Source organism: Chlorocebus sabaeus, chromosome 23, assembly GCF_047675955.1.
Source record: "Chlorocebus sabaeus isolate Y175 chromosome 23, mChlSab1.0.hap1, whole genome shotgun sequence".
NCBI classification, from domain to species: domain Eukaryota; kingdom Metazoa; phylum Chordata; class Mammalia; order Primates; family Cercopithecidae; genus Chlorocebus; species Chlorocebus sabaeus.
The window spans coordinates 77297202-77314123 of NC_132926.1; the positions used below are offsets into that span (position 1 = coordinate 77297202).

The 16922-nt window shown below is 33.8% G+C and overlaps 1 long non-coding RNA gene across 1 annotated transcript in view; it reads left to right on the plus strand.

Annotated features, from left to right (window-relative positions):
- Positions 1 to 14641, plus strand: part of LOC140709925 (uncharacterized) — a 57596-nt gene extending 42955 nt beyond the window's left edge. The window contains exon 5 of the long non-coding RNA XR_012090709.1: positions 14027 to 14641. This is a non-coding gene — a long non-coding RNA (uncharacterized lncRNA). The remainder of the gene's footprint in view (positions 1 to 14026) is intronic.
- The last annotated feature ends 2281 nt before the right edge of the window (positions 14642 to 16922 follow it).

A 16922-nucleotide genomic window follows, 5' to 3' on the forward strand; every position in this document is an offset into this window, starting at 1 on the left:
TCCTGAATATTGTAAGCCCACTGTTGACATCTACTGCTCAGAAAAAACCAAACCAAACCAAACCAAAACAAAACAAAAACAAGTTCCTTTTTCAAAATATTACTGCTCACTGACAATGCACCTGGTCATCCAATTTCTCCGATGGGGATGTACAAGGAGATTAATCTTGTTTTCATGCCTGTTAACATCCATTCTGTGGCCCACAGTTAGAGGAGCAATTTTGCCTTTCTAGTAGTATTGAAGAAATATGTTTTGTAAGGCTATGGCCACCATGAATAGGGATTACCCTGGTGAATCTGGGCAAAATACATTGAAACCCTATGGAAAAGATTCACCATTCTAAATGCCATTAAGAATATTCATGATTCATGAAAGGAGGTCAAAATACCAACAATAACAGGAGTTTGAAAGATGTTGAGTCTAACCTTCAGGGATGACTTTGAAGGCTCTAAGACTATAGTGGAGGAAGTAAGTGTGATGTGATAGAAATATTAAGAGTACAGTCGGGTGCGGTAGCTCACACCTGTAAACCCAGAACTTTCAGAGGCTGAGCAGGGCGGATCATGAGGTCAAGAAATGGAGACCATCCTGGCCAACATGGTGAAACCCCGTCTCTACTAAAAATACAAAAATCAGCTGGACATGGTGGCGCTTGCCTGCAGTCCCAACTATTCTGGAGGCTGAGGCAGGACAATCTCTTGAACCCAGAAGGCGGTTGCAGTAAGCCGAGATCGCGCCCCTGCACTCCAGCCTGGGAGACAGAGTGAAACTCTTTCTCAAAAAAAAAAAAAAAAAGAAAGAAAGAAAGAAAGAAAGAAAGAAAGAAAGAAAGAAAGAAAGAAAGAAAGAAAGAAAGAAAGAAAGAAAGAAAGAAGAAAAAAAAAAGAAAGAGTACAAACACTAGAAGTGGAGCCTGAAGATGTGACTCTGTTGCTACAATCTTGGGACCAAACTTGAACAAATGAGGAGTTGCATCTTATGGATGAGCAAAGAGGGTGGTTTCTTAAGAAGAAATCTACTCTTGGTGAAGACATTATGAACAATGTTGAAACAACCACATAGGATTTAGAACGCTATATACACTTAGTGGAGAAGGAAGTGCCAATGTTTGAGATGATAGACTGCAATTTTAAAAGAAGTTCTACGGTGGGTAAAATAGTACCAAATACAGCACTTTGGGAGGCCAAGGCGGGCGGATCACGAGGTCAGGAGATCGAGACCATCCTGGCTAACACGGTGAAACTCCGTCTCTACTAAAAATGCGAAAAATTAGCCGGGCACAGTGGTGGGCGCCTGTAGTCCCAACTACTTGGGAGGCTGAGGCAGGAGAAAAGTGTCAACCCGGGAGGCAGAGCTTGCAGTGAGACGAGATTGCGCCCCTGCACTCCAGCCTGGGAGACAGAGTGAAACTCTTTCTCAGAAACAAAAACAAAAACAAAAAACAAACAAACAAAAACTATGAAATTGTATTGCATGCTTCAGAGAAATCTCATGTGAAAGAAGAGCCAATCCATGCAGCAAACTTCATTGTTGTTTCATTTAAAAAAAATGCCACCCTCCAGGAGAATGGCGTGAACCCGGGAGGTGGAGCTTGCAGTGAGCTGAGATCGGGCCACTGCACTCCAGCCTGGGCGACAGAGCGAGACTCCGTTTCAAAAAAAAAAAAAAAAAAAAAAAATTCCACAGTCACCCCAGCCTTCAACAACAGCCACCCTACTCATTCAGCAGTCATCAACATCAAGGCAAGACCTTCAAATAGCAGAAAGATCACAACTCATTGAAGGTTCTGATGATTGTTAGCGCTTTTTAGCAGTAAAATACTTTAACTTAAGGTATATACATTGGTTTTTTAGACATAATGCTACTGCATGTTTAATAGTCTATAATATAGTATAATCATAACTTTTGTATGCACTGAGAAATGAATAATTTTGTATGACTCAATTTACTATAATATTAACCAAACCACTGGAATAAATATCTCCAAGTTATGTATAATACCTCCATGTCATGCCTGCTTCGCTGATAATTAGGTTGTCTGCATTGTTTATTGATTTCCTAGCCGCCTGATAACTTGCCCACTGCCCCCTACAGGAGATCCAAAAATCTATTTCACACATTTCTCCCCATGGAATCCTTGAAGGGCTATACTTGATTGTCATTGCTAATAGTGTAAGCCAAGGAACTTGCTCTGGGAATATGTGTTCTGTGAACACAGTATCATGTACTTGTGTTGTGCAGAGTTCCTGACTATTGTACAGTTTAGACAGAAAAATTGTAAAGGCTCGTTTGTTTCTTTAATATTTTAAATCCCCTTTACAGTGAAATTCCATTGAATTGGAAGGCTCAGCCCAGGAAGAAAAACAACAGATTTCACCATGACAATGAGTATTGACTTTGTGATGAGAAATGATATAATCCAATTACTACAATCAGTTCACAGCTCATGGGGACTACAGACTCTTACGTCTCCTTCCAATTGTCTATTTGGTTTATATGCCTTTCCTTTTATATCATTCCCCAACAGATTATTATGTCATAATCCTTAGCTACATTTTGTGGATTATATTTATAACATCTACAAGGCCCAGCTTCCAAGAATAATGTCATATATCTTACAATGTATATTTGTAAAGGTACAATGCTAAAAGCATATGCTAACATATCAGAGAAAACTATGCATACTCACATAAACTGCAAGGACTAGCTTGCACTTCTCTTTGTATTTTTTCATGCCTCAATTATTTATGGCCTGTTCAGCACATCTTTATTTCTACCATCTGCTTAGTATCCCAGTTACAGAGTTGAAATTATTTTAATTAGACTTGTCATAGGTGATTCACTAGCTGCTTGAAAAGTTGAAAAGTAATACCTAGGCTAGATTCTGCCAACTTTAACCCTCCATGACTGTTTATTTTTTTCTTGGCTCTTTAAAATAGAACATATTTCTCCATTAAAGATAAATGTGAGCCCGATTCCATTCTTGGCAATATACTATTCTGTTGTTGGGGTTGGATTATAATCATTATGTTATAAATTCTACAAGATGACTAATGCTAAATAGCTATTTCCTGCCAACAATTTAAAATAGTGGATATTGTATAGCTGAACACAAACTAAAGCATGAAGGTTTTTCCTCAAAGGATGTGCAAATTCACCATGAACTGCATCCAAATGAAAACCACAGGAGAGTTATAATCTGTTCTAAATGTATGTATATTACTTCTTATTTAAACTAATTAACATGGCAATACTTTAAAGTAAAAGTAGATATTCAGGTTAGATAGATATCTATGAATTAACAATTATGTTAGTCAAATTTATATGGACCATAAAGAGTAAATGACGTTAGAGCATTTAAATTAGGTAATGCTATCAGTTGCAACATGACGTGTAACAGACAGAAATATTTCAACCTCTGGTATTTCTTTCATTTTTTTAATTGAGATGAAATTCACGTAATGTAAAGCTGACCCCTTTAAAGTATACATTCAATGACATTTAATTCATATAAAATGTTGTGCACCCATCGCTTCTTTCTAGCTTCCAAACAATTTTATCACCTACAAAGGAGACTCCATATACTTTAAAGCACAATATCCTACTTCCCTGTCATCAGTGCCTTGCAACTACTAATCTACTTTCTGTCTCTGTAGATTTACCTATTTGGGATATATCATAAAAATAATATTATGATGTATTTAATGTTTTGTATCTGTGTTCTTTCACTTAGCACAATGCTTTGACGGTTCATTCACATCCACAATGTAATATATGTATTAGTAACTCATTCTTTTTTATAGCTGAATTATATTCTATTTTGTGGATATACCACATTTTGTTTATCCATTCATCTATCAGTGGGCATTTGGATTACTTCTAGCTGTTGGCTATTGTGCCTAGTGCTGACATGAACATTTGTGGGCAAATAATTACTTGAATACCTATTTTCAATTATTTTGAGTCCTACATACCTAGAATTGAAATTGGTAAGTCATATTGAAATTCTATGTTTAACTTTATTTTGTTACCCTTGTTTTATAGATGTAGAAACTAAGTCTTAATTTTGGTAATACACACAATGTTGTTCAAAAATTTCAGCAAGATTATATCTACAGTCCACTCTAAATCTGAAATTCGGTTATTCTAAAATTCAAGATGTTCCACAAGGTAGATTCCTCATATACCTTTATTTTCACAGGCGTTAAAGAAAACAACATCTCCAAGTCATCTAGCTATGCTACACCTGCCCATTTCTCATTGTTTTTTTCTTATAACGTGGAGTAACTTAATATAAAACTATGCCTATTTTTTTTTCTTAATCTCAACCCCAAAACTTGTGATTAAATTTGTTGATGGGACAAAGGAAAAAGTTGAACAGGCTCAGACTATTCAGACGATAAGAGCTAAGAATAGAGAATTCAATGGAAGCACCTCTTTCAAGACAGGAATTGTGATAAACTACAATTAAAGTTGTGAGTATTGAAAAGAGTGAGGATATAACATGTGTGACCCAGAATTATGAATGAGTGGAAATTGTGAAGGGACACAGTGCAGGCTGAACTCCTATAGCTGGCATAGTTTCTGTGTTTTTCTATTTTTTCACTCAGATTATTTTCTGCACTAACTTGATTTTTGGACAGACTCCCTGCTAAACACTTCACATTTCAGTTCTTCTCTGAGCCTTTAGTGGAGATTAAAGTAGCAGTTAAAGCTGGCTATGCCCAACAGTCAAGGCAAATTTTGTTTACAAGATGCGTCCTGTTACAGTGTTTGCATTATCTAAAAAAACAGGCAGTAAAATCTATCAACTGGAAACCTCTCGTTGTAAATGACTGTTCTAATCAGTATCTTCTGCTGAATAATCTTTCAAGGGCAGTCCAGTTTTGATATTGAGAAAGCTATCTGAAACCAGTCTCTAAGTTTTTATTGAATTAATGATCAAACACCCAGAACACTGTTGGGCCCCCCAGTGGATACAAAAGTAGTATAAAAAGTCCCTGCCTGTGGGAACTTAATATCTATTCGTGAGGACAAATTAAGCCAATCTTTTTCAAATGGGGAATTAATATGTATGTTTCTGGATATAAATGTATCATGAGATCAAAGTTGGAGAAAAGCTGGACCTAATGTACTTTAATTTGGTGTCATGAAAGAACTAGAACTTGAATTGGGCCACAAAGAATTTTGAAAATGTGAAATTATAGGAGAGATAAAAAAGAAAATGATAAAGACTATATGGATAACAGAGAAAGAGTTGAATGAGGTTCATACGAAGTAACAATTAGAAGTAACAATGGATGAAAATGTACAAAACACACTTAAGGCCTTGCAAGCTGAACAGAATGGCTTAACTCATTGAGGAAGTCATTGTAGCTTAATGAACTGAGAATGAAATGAGATTGATTTTGCATATACTCCTGATGGATATAATTACAAAATTGTTTCCAGAGATAACTGGGAAGCCTGGAGATTACAACTTGCTGTAGTCTAAGGATAAAGAGATGAGATTCTAAATGAGGCAGTGGTAATGAAGTGGAATATAAAAGAAAGGAAATATATAGTTTATACTTAATATGAGTGATATTCATGGTAGCTTTTCCATATTTTTCACTCCATCAACTGGTTGGTATTGGATATGAGTAAATTGAGAGGTTTTATAATCACCTTTGAAATTGGAAAGTATTGTAGGTAATTCTGTTTTCCCTCATACCATGTTATCATGTCCCCAACTCCTTACTGTCGCCATTTTGCTTTTGTTATCTGGAGATAGGGAGCCCACTTTTCACCAGGTAGACTGCTTATTAATGCTTATGCTGCCCTCAGTTTCTCTCTTGGTCCCACAGAGTTCTACAGGCCTACATTGCTGCCAACTTTTAAATGCTTTTAGTTACTTTTCAAAATCCAATAGTAATATGCAAACTTTTTCTCAAGTTTTGATGTAGAAAGAAGTCTTGAGTTATTTGGTATCATCATCTTCTTTCTTCCTTAATCATGTCGTTTTTTTTCGACCCAGAATCATCACTCCTCCAGTTCAGTATCTCCTTAAAATTGTCTCACTCAATCTGCCAAAGATCTTTCCCTGAAGTCAGCTCCACTCCTAACTACCTCTGCATGTTTCTATACAATAGTTTTATAACAGTGTCGGTGATTTTTTAAAGGCCTCTGTTCTTAGCATACTTATATACACTTGCCTTTTTCTTTAAGAACTTAAAATATCTCTTTGAGGGAAGGCTGGTGTGCAAATGTCAGGTGCTTTCTTATGTAGTAATTTGAGATTAAATGAGAAGAAAAAAAACCTCTAGCAATATTGAACATCATTTAGAAAAAAATCATGTTTAACTAGATCAAACAATTTCAGCTTTCTTTCTTTTTTTTTTTTTTTTTTTTTTTTGAGAGCTTTTCTCCTCATATTAAACTATTCTGATAAACTGTGGCAATGAGAAGAAAAGGAAGATGTTAAAAGCTACAGCCAATAGGAGCTCCTCATTTTGGAAATAATTTTTGCTTTCAAGAATCAATACTTAAAATGTTCTTGTGAAAACTCTATGATTTAGCTGTCACAAAAAACTGTTTTTTCTCCATTTTGTGTTCTGTAGATTTTTTTCAATGCTGTTCTGGTTGAAAGCTTGATAGTCTAATAAAGTTGTCATATACAATCTGAGTGTAGAACTACAGAAACACTGATTTTGTAGAAAAGCATTCTGAGAACATAGACATTACTTAAATTAATATAGAGTACTGTAAGAAATTATATCTTTTTATTAGACATTTAAATAATATATATTTTGAAGTTCAAAGTTCATATCTCTAAGAGTATCAGTATTTTCTTCAAGTTGTAATGACACTGAAATAAGTTGCAGAATCTCAGCTTTCAGACTCATTAAATTGAGATATTAAAAAAAACTTTTCACAAATGAATTTTAGTGTAATCTTGTGAGGCATCAATAGTCAGAGTAACACTACATGAGAATCTTCATTACTTTAAGAAAAATTTGCAGAACAAGTAAATAAGCCTTCAAAGTCTTCAGAGAATTGGGTATCAATACTACCATGTGAAACAGAAATGAATAAAGGCTTAATCTAAATGATTTGTGGCAATATTACTGCTATTAGGACTTAGGGATATCCTTAGCCCCTTTTCCTATTGTACAGCCTCACCTATTTTCTTCCAGCTAGACAATTCACACACATTCTTTTCTCTGCAGGACATACTTTTTAGCTGGACTCCTCATCTTGCATTCTGTTTAGTGCTACTTCTTCCTCAGAGATGCCCTCGCTCAATCTCCAGATTAATTATTATTTGTCAATAGCTCCATGCTCTGTAGACTGTTAAATCTATGAGGACCAAAAGGAAGTCAGCTTTAGAGTTCCACAGCTGGCACACAGTACATTTTCCATAGGTACATCCTGAGTGAATATTTAACAAATAACCAACATATTGTTATTATCATCATTTTTCAGCTTCATTTTGTCCTTAGAATTATTTATGAATGGAAGTTTATAGATATAAATGCCAGAGTTTTTCAACTTTCTTTAAGAATAGGGATCTTTTAGCATTTGGCAGCAGAAGTAGTCAGAAGTAGGTGTACCTTTCCCCTGATTAACTTACTATACATAACTTTTATCAGCACAGTAAAATCTGTTGTATTTTGAAAAACAACTCAAATATAGAATAATGAATAATAATATAATTGGATCAATGTTTGTGGACTAATTTGTTTTATTATCACTTAAAGGACACTTTCTAGATTTTCTGATCATTGTCATTTGGTTTATTATAGTTTACCATATGACAAGCCTGCATATTTCCTTTCCCAACAAATGCCTAATTTTCTCATTAGAATATGAGACCAGTCAAGTTTTGGATCCATGACTATTTTGCTTACCAGAACCCACCATGAGCCTTAAACAAAGTAGAGGTTCAATCATTATAGAAATAATAGTATACATTTCATGCAAAGCAGAGGAAATAGACTTAAAAAAAAAAAACTTTCTGGGAAAACTCTTCAACTTTGCAGGGGAAACCATTTAGAACAGTCATCAGGAAGACACACTTGCAAGAGGCAAGGCCAAGGATCTAGTAAAGTGATTGTATCATTGAAGAAATGGCATTAGGTTACTCTGCAACCTAAGGCAAAACTTAAAAGAGTTTGGCTCATAAGGTTTCAGAAATCTTAGTATGGTCTCAATGTAGAGCAGACTACTCATTCATTCTATCATTCAGCAACTCTTTATCAACCATCTATCATTAGTCAGATGCAGTTCTAGTTGTGGGGTTACAACTGATTATTATTGCTGTTACAAATATAAATTGATTATATGTTTAATGCACAAATTACTCAATACTACAAATGTAGTATTTGTATACTCTGACATAGTATAGTCAGAGCAACCCACATACCTTCCAAAAATTGTACTGTATCCATGTGGTTGTGGATTTCATTGCTCCTTTGGCCTGACCCTGCCCTGTTCTGTCAAAGAAGATAGGAGAACAATACCTTGTAGATTGAAGGCTTTATCTTATTTTGTTTCCTTTTCCCGGAGCCAAATATAAGCCTTGGCACACAAAAGCAGTTCAGTAAATGTGACTTTATAAGCAATGAATTTTTCTAGTCTTGCTCAGTTGATCAATTATCTGTGTAACCTAGAGGAAATCATGTTTCTCTCGGGTCTAAGTTTCTTTATCCAATAGATAGAATAGATGTCTACTTTATAGTTTTTTTCTCTTTCTGAGGAATAAATAATTGTGGAAATGGTTTGGTACAATTCCTGGAGCATAGTAATTATACAGAAGCTATCCACTAATATTTTATTAGAAATAATATTAACACTTTCATGATTACTAAGTTTCCATATCAAAGATTTATTTGAAAGATAAAATTAAATTGTGAATGTGATTTCTAAAACAAATTCTAAAAAGCAATTGATTATTCCGACGCAGGTGACTCATGAATCACACTTTGAAAACCCTGACTTTAAGACATGTTATCAAAACTCTGAGGGGTACCACTCAATTGAATTCTTTCCATGGAGTTTAAAACACCACTGGGTAGTAAGTGAAGCAATTGAATGGATTCATTAATTCTGTCAGATGACTAGGGAATCATGTGGTGCTTGCCACCTATGATTGACACAGCAGCAAATACAATCCACCACAACGACGGCCCTGCAGTAGTTTTCCAGCTACAGTAGACTGTCTTATTTCAACTTTTGTAGAATAAAAAAATTAATCTCACAGTTTATCAATACATTTTTATAATGCAAAGAAAAAAATATAGGTGGGCCAGAAATAGCAGTTGGTACCTTTTGTCATTCTTAAACAGAGAAGAAATAACATTGGCTACATATTATGTATAAGTACTTTAGACCCTTTATGTATAATTTTTTCAGGATGGAGGTTGATTCAGTTACAACTTAATAAAATATAAAAAATAGTAATAACTACCTTTTATGCAGTATATAATGTGCCAAGAACACTATATATTATTTAAATTGTATTATGTTATGTAATAATTTGTATAATATTATTTAGTATATAGTACTATTATCTATTTTGTATCAAAAATTAAAATTAAGAACCAGAAAAAAATTTTAAAATCCCCAATATCAAATATTTGGTTACTAAATGGTAGATTGATATAAAAAATAAAAACAAGTATCAGCAACATTGAAATCTCAGATTTTTACTATAGCCCTGCATTGGCCCAAAGGAATAGCAGTGCTTAAATATATGTTACTCAAAGCCTGTTTATAAGTAACCATTGGGGATTTTTTTTCTGTTTAAAAAACATGATTTCTAAAATCTTGAGATATATTAAAACTGCAAAAGTGGCTATAAAATCAACATGTACGTTCTTGAATTTGTGAATTGACTGATTTGTCAGATTTATCATTTTTTTTCCGTGTATTTCATTCAAACTTTCTAACAAGAGCAAACTCATGAAAACAACATGACAGTTCTGACAGGCATGTTTACTTCTCAGTTTGTTTCCTTGTTCTGATTCACTGGTCTGAAGAATTCTGGATTTAAGTAGCAAAGGGGGGCAAATGTGAACAGCACACTAAACTTCTCATCTTATTAGAACTCTTATCATTGCATACTCTTGGTTGCATTTACAGGATGTAAATGAAATTATTCCAGAATCACTCCTTTTTAAAACTCATTATAGGGTAGAATGAATGTTACTGCATGTTGAACACACCCGAGGGTAGATGAGCAATCAATGAGTTATCATCAGCCCACAATATTACCTATTTCATTAGGCCAAAGAAACAAAATAGAGAAAAAAACAAAAGTAGCTGATAGAATAAAGAGGCCAACATAAATTATTAAAAATTACACATAAAAAAAAATACTGAATTTTATCCATACACAGGGTCCTGACAGGTAAATTCATTTTTCTCTTATCACTACATATTCTCAACAGAGTGATACACTTTGATTAAAAGAGTAAAAATAAAAAGATTTTAATATTAAATATTTTTGATAGCTTTTAAGTGGAAAAATTACATCAATATCGATTGGTATCATGGAATTTTATACAAGAAATTTGGTGGGATGTCCTAGAATTAGAGGTCACTCTCTATCTCTTGCATTTTTGTTACTAAGGAGATTCCATGTTGTGAAAGCTGATGCTTAGAAAGAGTAAAGATTCAATTATTCATACTCTGCTGTACTTATAGGATTTAAAACCTGGATAAATTCTTGGAAGTTCCTCTTCTATTACCCTTTTAGGTATAGAGAAGAAAACTGATGTCCTGAAGGTAAAATGACTTTTTTGAATTAATTGGCACAATACTTCTAAAACTAGAGCTTTCTTGTTCCTGTGCTAGCATTTTCCAAAGAGTGACCCATCGAATTTTTGTTATACCAGATTCTTTAAGGAAATATAAAGATATGCCAATTCATGACTCTCATTTGAAGTAACCATTCACTATATATATAAACGATATAGATTGTTTTAATAGGTAAGATGTTCCCATGGAGTAAATACAAAAACACTTAATAATAGGCCTCGTATGGTGGTTCATGCCTGTAATCCCAGCACTTTGGGAGGCCAAAGCAGGCGGATCACAAGGTCAGGAGTTTGAGATCAGCCTGGTAAACGTGGTGAAACCCTGTCTCTACTAAAAATATAAAAATTAGCTGGGTGTGGTGGTGGGCACCTGTTATCGCAGCTATTTGGGAGGCTAAGGCAGGAGAATTGTTTGAACCTGGGAGGCGGAGGTTGTGGTGAGCTGAGATGGTGCCACTGGACTCCAGCCTGGGCAATAGAGTGAGACTCCATCTCAAAAAAACAAAAAACAAAACAAAACAAAAAAAAACAATAAAAATCTCTCTTCTACCCTAAACTTAATTTGCTTAGTTACCTAGATTCCCTTCCATGCTCAACCACAGTTACTATTGTTGCTAATGTCTTAGGTATTTTCCTAGATTGCCTTTATATAAAAGCAAATGTAAATATATGTTTTGTTTTACCACTTATACACGAATAGTGGCTAGTGACTAAAATGTTCTGCACTCTTACTTTTTTCATTAAACTATAACTTTTGAATTACATAGTAACTGTAACTTTTGCTTTTTTGTGCAATGTCTGATAGATTGTTCCCTACTAATACATAGAGAGTTTCCTTTTTGTTTATAGAGATATGTATGTAACTTTTGCTAGCATGCATGTACTGAGCATTTACATTACCTCCAATTTTTTGCTAATGCATATGATTGACCATAAAAACCATTGTACAGTTCATCATTAGGTACTTGCATGGCTATATCTAGAAAAAGTTCTAGAAGTAGGATATCTGGGTTAAACATAATATATAAAGGTTGTAGTGATAATGTATGAGAGTATCTTGTTTCTCCACAGGTACATAATTGACACATATTAGGATTTTCAAATCATATTGTTTCTAAAAAAAGGATATTTAGGCACTGTTTTAATAGGCGTATTTCTATTAGAATTGAGGTTAACTAGCTTGTCATATGTTTAAGAGCCATTTTTTTTCTCTTTTACTATGAACTTCCTAGTCAAAATTAAAACTTATTTTTCATTGTTACTAACCATCTTGTTATACGTTTGCAGTTCTTATATATTAGAGAGAATAGCACTTTGTATTTGACAGAAATTGGGAGTATTGTCTTGTCCTCAGTTTATCATTATGCTTTGAATCTGTCTATAAATTTTTCTTAATGCAAACTTTTAAACAATGTGCTGTTTCTCTCTCTGTGTATATATATATGTACACACACAAGCACAAATATATATATGCTGTTGGACTTACAAAATTCATTAGAAAAGATTACCTGCTTAGATTAAATCTTTGACTCATTTTTAATTTACCTCATTGTACAGTGTCAGATTTATATTAATCCTATTTTTTTTGCTCCGTTGTCTGTTCATTCATCAGAGTATGATATGATAAATAACTTATATTTTCCTACTGAGCTGAGATGCTATGTTAATAACTTATTACATTCTCATATGCAATTGGGTCTATTTGTGATTTTTATTTTCTTCTATTGTCCTCCTTGAAAGTTTATGTCTCAACACTACACTTATCTAATTATTAGAAATTTATAATATTTTATTGAATGAATCGATTAGGATGTATACATTATTTTTCAAAAATGTCTCTAGTTTTCTTAGTTGTTTTTTCACAAAAAATTTAGAATTAGTTTGTTTAGTAAAATAAATAAACTGCCAGCTAGTGTTTGGTATTTTCATAAGTATCATATTAAATTTATGAATTACCCAAAAAAAAATCTATTTTAATATGTCTTTCTATTCAAGAATATGTTATGTCTTGCTTTTTTTCAAGACTTCTTTTGTTTTAGTGAGAATTCTTCATGTTGTACACACTCCTAAATATGTTATTAATATTTTAATAAAAGTTGGAAATTCCTTGCAGCATATTGTGTGTGAAAATTATTAATTTACATACAGTAATTTTACATAAAAAAGACTTATAACATCATTTTATTTTTGGATTAGTGTTTTAATTGATTCTCTTGGGACTTCCAGGCATACAGTTGTGTCATATTCACATGTATATCAACTTCCTTTTTTTTTACAGTGTTTTTTCTTTTAATTGAGTTGACTAGTATTAAATACAATATTTAATAACAATGATGAGAGTAGGCATTTGTCATTCATTATTTACATTAATAGAAATGTTTTTAATATTTTCCCATAAAACATGATGATGGGTTTGGGCCGGAGAATAATCTATTTTATAAAGTAAAAGATTATATATATACTCATTTTTTATTTTTTATCCAAAATTTTGCTGAATTTTTAGTTTCTATAGCAATCATGTATTTTTATAAATACTAATATTTTAGATTATATTAATACTGATACTGATATTAAAACATTTTTAAGTTCCTAAAAAACTTATCTAATTATGAGGACTATCATTTTAATAAGCTATGTATTAATTTTACATTATGAATTTTCCTATACCAAAGATAAAAGTGCCCTATGATGTTTTTGGTAAAGTTATAGTCAGGTTTTTTATCAAGATTATACTCATTTGTATAGGATTTGGGAAAATTTCTTCTTTAGGATAATTTTAAGCCTTCAGTTGACACAAAAACCTCAATTTACTATTATAGCACATCTATTTTGTTTTCTACTTAATAAAGATAAACTATAATTTAATTGGCAATCAAAATAGTTCCTCTTTTTTATTAACATCTGAGACAGTTTTGGACACCAGGAAATTATCTTTCGAAGTAGCATTATGAGAGTATTAAAAGAACTTATCCCCTTTTAACACACATTTTAAGTTAATTCCTAAAGATGAGAATGGGAGAAATACATGCATCCACTTAATATTTACCATGGTAGATGAGAAAGGAAGAGGGTGTTTAATAATTCAATGATGACCTAAAAGAAAATGGCTCTAAACTCTGTAACTGAAAATGGAGTACATATTTCTGTTAAGTTGTTTAATTAAACAGTGAGCTCTAAAGTTAATTCTTCATTCAAACAATCAGTTTGTTGTTTTTTTTTTCTTCAAGTTTTATGGCCCCTGCAATTTGAGAATGCAACTGCATATGAGAACCAAACTTCTTGGAAATTCTAACAGGCATGTCATAGGCAGCCTAGCTACTTTAACAGAGCATTTCAATCAGCCTTTCCCCACAGTTTGGCCAAATAATTAATATGTTTCCTGGCAACATACTGAGAAAGAAAGCTGGTATAGAATCTTTCTAACAACAGACCAAGATGAGAGAAGAAGCCAATTATACTCCATTTCTCAACCTTCAGTCTTCTTGTGTATGGGAAAAAGGTATGTCCTCAATTTCAAATATATTTGAAGATTTAACTGTCACTCATGTTTAGAAATTTTAATTTTTGGATGACACTTTGTTTTACTCTGGAATGATCAGAAAAGTTTGAAACTGCACAATTACAATTCACAAAAAGGGAAAAAACAATTTTAATTAGTAAATTTAACCAGAAGTTGAGCTTCATGATATTTAAAAGGATAGTGGGTTTTATGATTACTCTTCATAGATTCTGTCTGTTCAATTTTTAAATTACTAGATCTGATATTTTGCATGAGTTTGTTCATTAGATAGGATCTGGACATTTACAAATAAAACTAAAAAACACATTGTTCAATATACAAAGATACAAAACCAACTTCTAAGTTTGCCTTTTGGGTTTTCCAGATAGTCCTTTAAAGCAATTTATTTTCAATGTTTCTCCAGACATCAATTTTCAAGTTATTCAAGGAGTGGACAATGCTTCTTAACAATGTGTTTTGGCGCTGATACTAGCTTGATTTCTTGGGTGTGGTGTGGCAAATACTGATTTGGGTGCTATAAGAGGTTATTTTAAAAGTGTACTGTATATACTTTTAACTTCCTCAGACACAAATCTTTATCAAGAAGGATACAGCAATAACTGTAAACTTTATAGGATGCTCATAAATCAGTACACATTTTTAGTTATTTCTCTATAAAAGCATACTTTGGTAATGATGAATAACATTTTCTCTTTTCTGTTATTTTGTGGGGCCATGTCTGGCCACGAATGAGAAAACACATCAAACTTCTCATGTATTTTGGCAAGAAAAATATTGACCATTGGAGTCAGGAGCAGGCCACTGAGAAAAAAATCAATCCATTTATTTTTTGGATAGTATAACTCAGCTGGTATGGCCATAATGTCCAAGCACTTATATTTAAGCAGGAAACTGACACCAATGAAAATGCTACTGTTACAATGCATATCAAAAACACATATTGAAAATATTGTTAATGGAGATTTATATGAAGCTGTTTCCTGACTCATTCCATTTTTTAAAATCAATAGCTTTGTTGTATCCAACAGAGGATTTAGCAGGAAAGATAAAATTATAGATGAGAGTTTTGAATACTTCAAAACAATGAGACAAGTGAAACTCTCATACATGTTAGCAGGGGTGTAACTAGCTCTACTTCCTTGTAAAGCACTCTCACATTCACCTATTATTGGGGGAACCCACCCGCGATAGTTAACGTGGGTTCTTTTCTATTTCCCTAAGCGTCGGCTGATCTGAGAAATAAAGGGAAAGAGTACAAAAGAGAGAAATTTTAAAGCTGGGTGTCCAGGAGAGACATCACATGTCAGCAGGTTCTGTGATGCTCCCTGAGCCATAAAACCAGCAAGTTTTTATTAGCAATTTTCAAAAGAGGAGAGTGCATAAATAAGGTGTGGGTCACAGAGATCACATGCTTCACAAGATAATAGCATATCACAAAGCAAATGGAGGCAGGGCAAGATCACAGGACCACAGGACGGGGTGAAATTAAAATTGCTAATGAAGTTTCAGGCACGCATTGTCATTGATAACATCTTATCAGGAGACAGGGTTTGAGAGTAACTTGTCTGACCAAAATTTATCAGGCGGCAATTTCTTCATCCTAATAAGCCTAGGAATGCTACAGGAGACCAGGGCTTATTTCATCCCTTGGGTCATAGAAGACAGCCTCCCAGAAGAGGGCCATTTAGAGGCCTACCCTCAGGGTCGCATTCTCTTTCTTAGGGATGTTTCTTGCTGAGAAAAAGAATTCAGCAATATTTCTCCCATTTGCTTTTGAAAGAAGAGAAATATGGCTCTGTTCTACCTGGCTCACTGGCAGTCAGAGTTTAAGGTAATCTCTCTTGTTCCCTGAACGTTGCCGTTATCTTGTTCTTTTTTCAAGGTGCCCAGATTTCATATTGTTCAAACACACGTGCTCTACAAACAATTTGTGCAGTTAATGCAATCATCACAGGGTCCTGAGGTGACATATATCCTCCTCAGTTTATGAAGATGATGAGATTAAGAGATTAAAGTAAAGACAGGCATAGGAAATCACAAGGGTATTGACTGGGGAAGTGATAAGTGTCCATGAAATCTTCACAATTTATGATCAGAGATTGCAGTAAAGACAGGCACAAGAAATTATAAAAGTATTAATTTGGGGAACTAATAAATGTCCATGAAATCTTCACAATTTATGCTATTCTGCCATAGCTTTAGCTGGTTCCTCCATTCAGGGTCCCTGACTTCCCTCAATAACCTATCATCATTTCAATGGACAGATTCCTTGACTCAGAAAATGCACTTCTTAGAACATACACTGTAGGTGCAATCACACAAATTCATGAAGAAATAAGCTTAAAAACATGCATTGCGGCTGGACGTGGTGGCTCACAACTGTAATCCTGGCACTTTGGGAGGCTGAGGCAGGCGGATCATGAGAGATCAAGATCATCCTGGCCAACATGGTGAAAACCCATCTCTACTAAAAATACAAAAATTAGTTGGGCATGGTAGCACATGCCATAGTACCAGTTACTCAGGAGGCTGAAGCAGGAGAATCACTTGAACCCAGGAGGTGGAGGTTACAGTGAAACACGATCACACCACTGCACTCCAGT